Below are 10,559 nucleotides of genomic sequence, written 5' to 3' on the forward strand. Positions count from 1 at the left end.
AAGAATACATATATACATAGTTAACCAAATCAAAATGTATTTTCATATTGAATGACAGGTACGGCTTCAAATCTGTTAGTCAATAGCCTACAGGTATATGAAAACTAATGGACAAAGTTTTGATTATATCTTTTAGATACATACTGTGTGTTTTGTAAATGTATATGTTTATTATATGGTTTTGAATTTGAAAGTAAAGTAAATTATAAAATTCATTTATGTTGTATCATAATCTGCGTGACCCCGTCTTTGCCTTTTTTGATGACGATGCAGGGCGTTCCACTTTGTTCTCCTTAAAACTGCAAAAAAAAAAAAATTCTCAGCAGTGGTGTTATCATAATTTGCCCTTAAGTATATTTAAAAAAAACACAGGCACACAAACAACATTAAAAACTTGATTTTCACCACAGGTGCTGTGCTGCAGCAATTCTTATTCTTCAAATGATGCTCCACTTTTTATAATCCATGGAAATGGAAAATTAAAAAAAGTTAAACTGTATCTGCTTTAGTTTTCCAACAATTTTCCGAGACGTTCCCCACTTCAACATTACCCAAAGCCACAGAGCTGCAGTTAAAGTCCAGGAACATGTTAGAAATTCATTATTATGGGTGTGACCGCTGAACCCGCTCATGTCTGGACGGCGTGGAGTCAGTCATCTTAAGCTGTTTTCTCCAGGATAATGATTTCTGATGCCGCCTGTCTCTGGCTGAACTCCTGCTAACACAATAAGGGTCTGCCAGCTCTCCAGACCTCACCACAATCACAAACCTCCACAGTTTCCACACTCAAATACATTACCCATGGCTGCTTTCTGACAGTCTAAATAGCCAACTTATGTTCACATGCTACCATGGTATTACTATTCGGCTCGGTAGAGTTATCTACTAACTAAGACCATGTTTTTCCGTCATGGTAGGGGTTGCCAACCGTCGTGTATAATACGGAATCGCTCTGTATTTAAAGTGACAGTTCACCCAAAAATGAAAATTATCCCATGATTTACTCACCCTTAAAGGGGGGGTGAAACACTCAGTTTCAGTCAGTGTCATGTCAATCTTGAGTACCTATAGAGTAGCATTGCATCCTGCATATCTCCGAAAAGTCTTTATTTTTTTAATAATTATATAAGAAAGATGCGCTGTTCCGAGTCTTTCCGAAAAAAGCCGAGCGGGTGGGGGCGTGTCGTGTGAGCGGAGCTAAATAATGACGTGTGCAGCAGCGCGCTGTGTGTTGAGTCGAGTCCGTCATCCCTAACAGCGGGAAAAAAACTTTATTCAAAATAAAAATATGGCTTTTAATCAGATACAGCCATACATCTATGATCCGGAATCAGACCCAGAGGCTGCAGTTGAACAGGAGCAGCAGCAAAAACGACTAGAGCAGGACGTCTCTATGTGGTACAAGTTATACACTAACTATATAATATGCTTAGCGGCTTGTGTTATTTACATATTTATACTTGAATTATATCGTCGTATTTTTGTCTTTGAAGGTGTACATGTGGGAAGTGCAGTTGTGCACGTGTGTTTGTGTGTTTACGCGTGGTTTGTGTAGACAGTAAGCGGACTAAAAAAAACACAGACATTTGAAGCAGTCTCACTCACCGCCTGCGGTTCTAACGTTGGGACTGCTCCATCCTTCAGCATTAGGCGATCGGGAAAATCCGGCGTCGAGCTGGGCCTTGTTTATGAAACAGTCGGCACCGAAATGCAGCGAACAGATATAAACATTCGCGCAACTCAGTTGCTGATCCGGAAAAGCAAATTACATCCACTGTTGCCTTAACGCGGGGTTTTGGAGAATCTGTGCAGGACTGTCTTGGTCTGGCAACCAAAAACGCACTTTTTTGGTGACATTATGTGCTATGTGTAATTGTCACCTGTCCAGCATCCTACAAACCAGCGCTTTGATGGGCGTAGGCTGTTGCTTTCGCTCTCTCCCTCGCTCTCTCTCACGCGCTTCCGGTAGAATTGTCCGTAAGGCCCATACAAGGAAATTCCGCCCCCACTAACGTCAAAGGGGATATGGAAGTAAAACTGTGCCACTGGATTTTGAATTCTAATTTTTAGCACTGAATTTTTTTACATCGAATTTTTAACACTGAATTTTATTTTGCATCTAAATCAGACTTTGAATTTTAAAAGCCATCGAATTTCTAGCTCAGTTTTTTTTTGACTATGACATTTTTTCAATGTTTAAAAAAAATTCAGTGTAAAAAGAAATTCAACGTCTCAAAAAATTCAGTGTAAAAAAATTCAACGTCTCAAAAGATTCAGTGTAAAATAATTCAACGTCTCAAAAAATTCAGTGTAAAAATATTCAGAGTCAACATCCGGGTAACCAAGGAGAAGCAATCGATCCCTGTATCAAATCATCCAACATCCAGCCAATCATTTACGCTCCATTGGTCATGAGTAAACTCACTGAAGCGCCATCGTGTGTGTTCTGAGCCATGCTGCTGAGCTCTGGAGCTCCCCTGAAGTGAACTTCCCCGCCAGTGCCGTTTCTAGTCATAGGCAAACTAGGCGGTCGCCTAGGGCGCCAACAGCTGGGGGGCGTCAATGAGCCCCCGCCCCAACAAGATTTTTTAGTTATTTCATATATATTTTATTATTAATATTTCGTACTTTTTCTATTTCAAGGCATTATGATTAGTTGCGATTATTGGAGTGAAGTCGCCATGGTGATAGTGGCGCTGCTGTAATGAAATGAGATCATGTAGAGGGCGGCAGGGAACGTCGTCATCCGTGGCGTTGTAACGCTTGTGTCCGAGTGAAAAATGCGGATAGCTCACTTAATGTAACTGTAGTGGATGCAAACACGGAGGCGATTAACATCAAACAGATCGCACTTTATTCCCCGCTGAACTCTCATCACAAACTCCCTTTCCATCCACAGCATTACTTAATAAAACAAAATAACTGTTAGCAACAGAAAACTGTTAGCAACAGAAAATAATCCCCACACATGGGAGCTCAAGACTCAGTGCGCACATTCACAAAATGCAGACTTCGTTTGCAGGGAGCGCTCGCAACTCTTAAAGGGGCCACACTATATTTCTACTCGTTACAGCGTGCTTTAGTTTCATCATCATGAAAAGGTCAAAGCCATCAGGGGCTCAGTATCGTAAAAAGAAAGCGAAATAAACAGGTATAGCCTACTTATTGGTTACTTGTTCTCTACTAAGCTGGTCCCTCTATCATAATGTTGAGCAAAACATTACACTGAATATTAGTACTGGACGGACCACACGCCATGCTCATTTCAGGTGCAGAACATTATAGCAGTTAATTTGAATAATTTTTTTTTTACATCAGAGATAGCTGTTTAGTGTAAATTGATCAAGTAGGCTAATACTGTCATAACCATGGGCGTCACTAGGCCCTTTTTTATGAACTTATGCATCAGCCCCCCCTAAAAAAATATGTGATTAACCTTTAAAACATGAAACTGGCGCAAGGCTTCGGCTACGGCTTCGTCCCGTCTTTTAGTCTTTGTGTCACTGTGTTCTTCAATCCGCAGCGGCGCAGAGTGACATGGTTTTCAAGCTATTGTTATCTAATTTTTTGGCCTTCAGAACATCTTAAAATACACATATGTAGATCATAGAAATCAAATTTTTCTCGGGGGAGTATGCCCCCGAACCCCCCAACATCTGTGATCTCAGAGATAATAAACCTAGCTACATTATTCGATTAATGCATGTACAATATGCCCATGAAATAAGGAAGTCATATTTACTTAATAAGTTGAAGTAAAAAAAAAAAAAAAAGGGGGGGGGGGGGGGGGGTGCAACATATGAATCTCGCCTAGGGTGCCAGAAAGGCTAGAAACGGCCCTGTTCCCCGCCTTCCTGTTTCAGCATCACATGACCAATGGAGCGTAAATGATTGGCTGGATGTTGGATGATTTGATACAGGGATCGATTGCTTCTCCTTGGTTACCCGGATGTTGACTCTGAATATTTTTACACTGAATTTTTTGAGACGTTGAATTATTTTACACTGAATTTTTTGAGACGTTGAATTTTTTTACACTGAATTTTTTGAGACGTTGAATTTCTTTTTACACTGAATTTTTTTAAAACATTGAAAAAATGTCATAGTCAAAAAAAAACAGAGCTAGAAATTCGATGGCTTTTAAAATTCAAAGTCTGATTTAGATGCAAAATAAAATTCAGTGTTAAAAATTCGATGTAAAAAAATTCAGTGCTAAAAATTAGAATTCAAAATCCAGTGGCACAGTTTTACTTCCATAAGGGGACGCATGATCTCAAAAAACTTGCCGAAACTTATGACTAACCGGAAGTAGTATTTTTGACAAAGAAATACTCCCATCAAACGTCCACCTTAACTTTTGAAACTTTGTCTATGTTTAGTATGGGATTCCAAGTCTTTAACAGTGTAAAAAGATCAGTATGCATGAAACAGCATTTCACCCCCCCTTTAAACCATCCTAGGTGTACATGACATTCTTCTTCCAGGTGAATACAACCAGAGTTATATTAAGAAATATCCTGGCTCTTCCAAGCTTTATAATGGCAGCCCAAAATCTGAAACCCAAAAAAGTGCATCCATCCATCCATTATAAAAGTTCTCCACATGGCTCCAGGGGGTTAAAAAACACCTTATGAAGCAAATCGATAGGTTTGTGTAAGAAAAACATCCATATTTAACATGTTATAAAGCAAAATATTTAGCTTCCGGCGGACTGCCTTACATATTCTACTTGTGTCTTGCAGTTCAAAATGCACTTCGACGTCATCGTCGGTTTTTCCTTAAGTTGAATACGGAAGGCGGTCCACACTTCATTGTGGGATTGAATGAGTGCACTCAATAACATCCACTATGGTTTCAGACACCACTAAAATGGCTGTTCCCTCAAATAATGCCCTTTTTGAGGGTATAGGGGGCGATTTCAGATTCAGCCTATGAATAACTGCAACAAGACACAGGAGTTTATCATTTGCACTTGACCTACTTACACACCGCTCGTCTCCTTCCTCTCAGACCTCGCTGAACCCCGCCCTCCTCGCTATAAACATGGTCAGGTCAAAGTGTCTGAATCATTTTGGTCCCATTTTTTTTTAGTAAATTTTACTGGTATGAAAAATGTTTGTGTATAATATGTCATAGTTTACATTATTTTGCACCCCTCACTTATATAAATGAACTATAGTGTCCTGCACACAAAAGTAAAAAATTATATCTGGTTTCTGTACATTCATTACATTTAATATTCTTCATTTATATTTGTCTTTCTTCAGGGAAACTTAACAAAATAAAAAAATGTAACTTTGAAGTTTCTGAAATTTGGTTGATTTTGACACGGAATGATCCAAATGTGTTAGGGAGCCTTTTATACACACATTGCAGACACTGAAATGACACACACTGTGGGGTACAGTACAAATATTTTGTGTGTCCCATATTCTGTCCCTTATTTTCCTGCAAAGAACCACGATTGTCCTTTATTTTCCATTCCAGAAGTTGGTAACCCTAGGTATGATGATACCACAGTAAACCCGTGTAGATGTTGTGCACATTATATTCTTGATGTAGCGTGTCTGTGAGCGGTTCAGATGTTGTAATCTGTTTTCCTCTGCTGCTCTGCTAACCTGCATATGGTCGTGTCCAGAAGAGTTTGTGATGGTTTAATGTCACTTCAGTTTACACAGACACACTCGTCACGCTCAGCTCACCGTTATATAAGTGGATATAAACAAACCCTCTAGTGTCATGATGGAAACTCGCCCAAAAATAAAGACTCTGTCATCATTTATTCACCCTCATGTCTTTCTAAACCCGCGTGCGCTGTTTTTGCATCTTTAAAGGGGACCTATCATGCTTTTCTCCATCTTCATCTTTCTTAAGGGTGTAATGTTAGTGTTTGAGCATGAAAAAGCTATGAGTTCTTCTCTATATCAGTGTCAGTGTTTCTGAACACCTGAAACGCCTCCATTGTAGTCTTTAGTTTTCTTCCAGGAACGAACATGTCTCAATATTCCTCATTTAAATAATTCATACGCAGGATAAAGGGGCGGGGCCTGGTTGAGTTAGTTAGTAGTGTGTTGAAACTGGTGGTTATGGTAAGGGGCGGGACATGTCATAAACACGAAGCATTTGTCCAATCACAACACACTGCTCTAGCCGATCAATCAGAGCACAGTGTGCTTTTCAGAAGGAGGGGCTTCATTGAGACAGGAACTAAACAGAGCATTACTGACAGACTGGGAAGAGAGGAGCCGCAACAATAACAAAATGATGTGTTTCTGAACATTCAAGCAGGAAAACCTGTTCTAGCAGAGACAAAAAACAGCATCAAGACGCTGTAAAAGGGATAATTTTTAAAGAAACTTTTCATCACACAAGGCATCATACGACTTCAGAAGACTTGAAATATAGTGAATGACTCTCTGTCAGGGCCGTAACCATCTTATGGGTCCTGAACACTGCGATTTTTCAAAATCCTTTGCGAATGTTGCTTGTCAGACTGTATGACTATGATCCTCGCTGTAAGCCATGTCCCACCGTAGGATCTCAGTTGTCATTAATGTCAGACTGTACGATAGTCAAGGCGCACTAAAAACGGACGCACACAAGAAAACTCGTCCGGAGTTTTATATCATCAATGAATGACGCGTTCAGTGACGGTGAGCTGCATTACACGCGGGACTGAAATGCTGGCTACAAAGAAATCTCTAGCTCTCGTTTTGGTCATAGTTTGTCTTGAAAAACCGAGATATTTGACGGCTAGGATCAGAGGAATCTTTTAGGATTTGCAAAATTTGTCTCAGACGGCCAAATCTTGGGCAAAATCACATCATGTTCAGTTGTTCACCCGGCTTTATAGCCTGACAAGCCAGACCCACATCAAGATGTTTGGTCTGGAAACTCACCATTGACAGCTCAATCTGAGGGGCGGGATAAACGGTTGGCTTATAAACTCCCTCTGCACGTGATAGGATAGCGCTACACCAACCAGAGCAACGAAGGTGAAACAGAGCTCGCTGACGGATTAAACATTCGCCGTATCCGGTCGGCTAAACTCCGAACACATCTTCCCTTTTTAAAGGGGGGGTGAAACACTCAGTTTCAGTCAGTGTCATGTCAATCTTGAGTACCTATAGAGTAGCATTGCATCCTGCATATCTCCGAAAAGTCTTTATTTTTTTTATAATTAAGAAAGATGCGCTGTTCCGAGTCTTTCCGAAAAAAGCCGAGCGGGTGGGGGCGTGTCGTGTGAGCGGAGCTAAATAATGACGTGTGCGTGTGCGCGCTGCTGCTATTGTGTTGAGTCGAGTGCGTCGTAAAGCTGTGTCATCCCTAACAGCGGGGAAAAAACTTTATTCAAAATAAAAATATGGCTTTTAATCAGATACAGCCATACATATATGATCCGGAATCAGACCCAGAGGCTGCAGTTGAACAGGAGCAGCAGCAAAAACGACTAGAGCAGGACGTCTGTATGTGGTACAAGTTATACACTAACTATATAATATGCTTAGCGGCTTGTGTTATTTACATATTTATACTTGAATTATATCGTCGTATTTTTGTCTTTGAAGGTGTACATGTGGGAAGTGCAGTTGTGCACGTGTGTTTGTGTGTTTACGCGTGGTTTGTGTAGACAGGTTAAGTTAGTGTTTACATAGAAAGACACGGAATAGTAGCGCATTTGAATGAAGAAGCGCGCTTATTTAGTTCAACATATTTCCCCCCTCTTTGTGTATTGTTGTTTGGAGTGCTTTTACAATACACAAACATAAAGATACACATATAGTGGCCAGCTAAACAAATGTACACGCACTACACATCGCATGCTCCATTGATCAATTTCTATATATAGTAATATATATAGTAACTATACGTGATCATGTTTGGGCTACTTGATGAGCATAGACACAGACATTTGAAGCAGTCTCACTCACCGCCTGCGGTTCTAACGTTGGGACCTTTATCGTTGGGACTGCTCCATCCTTCAGCATTAGGCGATTGGAAAATCCGGCGTCGAGCTGGGCCTTGTTTATGAAACAGTCGGCACCGAAATGCAGCGAACAGATATAAACATTCGCGCAACTCAGTTGCTGATCCGGAAAAGCAAATTACATCCACTGTTGCCTTATCGCGGGGTTTTGGGGGAATCTGTGCAGGACTGTCTTGGTCTGGCAACCAAAAACACACTTTTTGATGTCATTGTTAATTGTGCACATCACCTGTGCAGCGCAGCCTACGAGCGCTTTGATGGGCATAGCCTGTTGCTTTCGCTCTCTCTCTCCCTCTCTCTCTCTCACACGCTTCCGGTAGAATTGTCCGTAAGGCCCATACAAGGAAATTCCGCCCCCATTAACGTCAAAGGGGACGCATGATCGCAAAAAAACTTGCCGAAACTTATGACTAACCGGAAGTAGTATTTTTGACAAAGAAATACTCCCATCAAACGTCCACCTTAACTTTTGAAACTTTGTCCATGTTTAGTATGGGATTCCAAGTCTTTAACAGTGTAAAAAGATCAGTATGCATGAAACAGCATTTCACCCCCCCTTTAAGAATGACTTCAGTGCCGTTCTTTGTTCTTTTCTCAGAGAAAAGCTTAACTCCAAGTCTTCCAGAGTCGCGGTCAAAGCTGATTCGAAAGACCGCCGCCGTTCGCCAGTTTCTGTGTTTACTAGAAGCACGCAAGCGCAACTCGGCCGTCGTCATTATGGCCCCGCCCGCCGACTCTATACACGATGTGATTGGGCCGTCCAGATTCTGAGGAATACAGCTCAGATGGGTATTGAGAGTGCCCAGACGACACTTGCGGGCAAATTAAATTTGCTGCTGCTAGGGTGCGTCTAGATTTCTAGGCTACCGGCTTTAGGCATTGAGGGGAACAAGTCCCCCCCCATAAGTGGAAATAGCCCAATTTTCCCCCCTCCAATATTTGATATTTTTTAATGCACTCCATTACGCTCTGCTCTCTGTTTGCTGTTAGGATGGCAGTACGTTTAAAAAGTAGGCCTACCATTTTTAGGCTGGTCTGCCTCAGCCGTCTAACAGCGAGTGAATTCCAACGTAATGCTTTTAGTTTTTCCAGTGAAAGAGTGTGTTCGTGGTAAGATATAAGTAGCTAAACATTTCATATTTGACAACTGCATAACACACTGACAGGTGAAGTGAATAACACTGATGATCTCTTCATCACAGCTCCTGTTAGTGGGTGGGATATATTAATCAGCAAGTGAACATTTTGTCCTCAGAGTTGATGAGTTAGAAGCAGGAGAAATGGGCAAGCGTAAGGATTTGAGCGAGTTTGACAAGGGCCAAAATGTGATGGCTAGACGACTGGGTCAGAGCATCTCCAAAACTGCAGCTCTTGTGGGCTGTTCCCGGTCTGCAGTGGTCAGTATCTATCAAAAGTGCTCCAAGGAAGGACCAGTGGAGAACCGGCCACAGGGTCATGGGCGGCCAAGGCTCATTGATGAACGTGGGGAGCGAAGGCTTGTGGCTGTGACCTCTTTCAGCAGGATAATGCGTCCTGCCACAAAGCAAAAAATGGTTCAGGATTAATCATGATTATGATTACTTGGAGCAAAACAACAGGCGTTGTTGAGGTGTTGACTCGGCCTCTAAATTCCCCAGATCTCAATCCAATCGAGCATCTGTGAGATGTGCTGAACAAACAAGTCCGATCCATGGAGGCCCCACCTCGCAACTTACAGGACTTAAAGGATCTGCTGCGAACATCTTGGTGGCAGATGCCACAGCAAACCTTCAGGGGTCTAGTGGAGTCCATGCCTCGACGGATCAGCTGTTTTGGCAGCAAAAGGGGGACTGACACAATTTAGGAAGGTGGTCATAATGTTTAGACTGATTGCTGTACAAAGGATTGAATGCGTACTTATTTTTGAATAAAATATTGTTTGCAAAGAGTTGAAATGGATTACCTCACAACTATATAGGCTATAATTAGACCTAGAACTTATTTTACTGTTCTTATCACTTCTTTATTATATTAAATTCCTTTTCATCGTTTAATTATTTCATTTCTTTAAATAAAACGTTCAACTCATGGTTATGACCTCGCTCTCTCTGTTATACTTTTATGTTTTTGTCCTTTTTAGTGCTTTACAGACATGCTCACCATACCTTCATATGAAAAACATTTTTTTTGGTTACAAAATAGTAACAGCAAACGTGTTTGAGATGACATGAGGGCTACTGTTGTAAAATTGCAACTTATTACAGCCTTACGTATTATGTTTTTTGGAATAGTTATTACCATCATTATCACTATCAATCCTTTACATTATTATGATCATTATCAGTCATTCAGACTTCAGATTATAATGCTTTAAGCGTCAGTGCCCCCTGCTGGATGACATTATGTGGTGAAGAAACAGTCCATAGATCTTACACTTATAAATAATTGAGTGATTATGAATTTTTTATTGATTTATTGCCTTCCTGTTTGTAAGAAACTCTAACTTCTCTGGTTTCTCTCAAAAGCTTGACCAAAGGGTGATTATAGAAGACATCTTCACATCATATAGACATTTCTGTCTTGTTTAGTTGAG

At 40.9% G+C, this 10,559-nt stretch overlaps 1 long non-coding RNA gene across 1 annotated transcript in view; it reads left to right on the forward strand.

The window, feature by feature from the left end:
• LOC137090506 (uncharacterized) overlaps positions 1–10,559 on the forward strand; it is a 178,209-nt gene that overhangs the window by 78,892 nt on the left and 88,758 nt on the right. The gene's annotated exons all lie outside the window — the stretch shown is intronic.

The sequence above is a fragment of the Pseudorasbora parva genome, chromosome 10 (assembly GCF_024679245.1).
Source record: "Pseudorasbora parva isolate DD20220531a chromosome 10, ASM2467924v1, whole genome shotgun sequence".
Lineage (NCBI taxonomy): Eukaryota > Metazoa > Chordata > Actinopteri > Cypriniformes > Gobionidae > Pseudorasbora > Pseudorasbora parva.